This window comes from Arachis duranensis, chromosome 6 (genome assembly GCF_000817695.3).
Source record: "Arachis duranensis cultivar V14167 chromosome 6, aradu.V14167.gnm2.J7QH, whole genome shotgun sequence".
Taxonomy (NCBI): Eukaryota; Viridiplantae; Streptophyta; class Magnoliopsida; order Fabales; family Fabaceae; genus Arachis; species Arachis duranensis.
Genome location: NC_029777.3, coordinates 77,837,642 through 77,839,181, shown reverse-complemented (window position 1 = coordinate 77,839,181; position 1,540 = coordinate 77,837,642).

The window sequence follows — 1,540 nt, the reverse complement described above, 5'->3', positions numbered from 1 at the left end:
TTTAATATTATATTGTGCTTGGAGTTTAACTCCATAGACTACTATATTACTGAGCTTAGAGTGTGACTCCATGGAATATTATATTTGAGCTTGGAGTTTGACTCCATGGAATATTATTGAGCTTGGGGATGCGCGCACAGAGGGACTGTCCAATGGTTAACTACCAGGACTTGTCGGGATGGCTGTATAACAGACAGATGAGACTCATCGGCCATAGGACATGCATACATCATATACATTTGTTTGTTTGCTTGAGTATGCATTATTTTGGTTTGCTTAACTGTTTAATCCTTCTTATCCGCTACTTGTTCTACTTGCTGTAAATGCTTCTCTATTTGTGTTTTCCTTGCTTGAACTGTGTGTGTTTGTTTTCTGAGAAATCCCTCTTGACGAAGGTGTGAAGGGAGAGGGTTGTTCCACTAGTGACTCGGAGGGTTAAAGGAGACAGAACGTGAAGTATTAGGTTAAAGTTAGTTTTAGAACTAGAATACCTTAGATAACTTACCTAACTTTTGGTTTAGTTTATTTTCCTTAAGAATGATTCTGAGTGTCAGAGTTCTAGGAATGCCTCTAGTTTTTCCGGGACCTTTTATATTAACTATGCAAGCACCTTTACCATACTGAGAACCTCTGGTTCTCATCCCATACTATGTTGTTATTTTTCAGATGCAGGTCGAGAGACACCTCGTTGAGCGTCTGCATATCCTCTTTACGAGCGAAGAACTATCTTTTGGACTGTCATATTTTGTTTTAGGCTATGTATATATGTTTATAGAATCTCCGTATGTATATTTTGTGTTTTGACCCTCCTAGAGGTCAACTTGGAGATACAAGAGTTTATTTTGTGGTTTGAGTTTTATTTTGGGTTGTATATATACATAATTATATACTCTGGCCGGCCTTAGCTTCGAAGGACGAGTCTGGAGCTTGCTATCTGAGTTTGGAACTCTGATATGTATATATGTTGTCAGTTATCTTTCGATTTTACCTGTCCGTTTTACGAATATCCATGCAAGTGTGTCACGATTTTCTGTTTTATCGTTTTGTTTAGCTTGTTCTTCAAGGCTCCTAGATATGATTTCATCCAACTATATCTATGTACATATCCTTTTCTTTTAGAGGTCGTAATACCTTGCCACCTCTGCTTTACGACTTAAGCGTAAGGTTCTGTGTGGTAGGGTGTTACAGGAAGGGGAAGAATTGGAGGAAAAGGACAACAACGGTGAAAATGAACTATGGTGCACGAATTTGTAATCCGTACAACTAACCAGCAAGTGCACTGGGTCGTCCAAGTAATACCTTACGTGAGTAAGGGTCGATCCCACGGAGATTATTAGTTTGAAGCAAACTATGTTTATTTTATTAATCTTAGTCAGAATGCCAATAAGAATATTTGGATTTAATTGTAAGAAGTAAAAGTGTTTGGAATAAGGAATTGTTACTTTATTAATGAAGAATATGTTGGAGCTTTGGAGATGCTTTGTCCTCTGAATTTCTGCAATGTAATATTCAACTCAATTGTTTGTAAAGTTCCATCCAT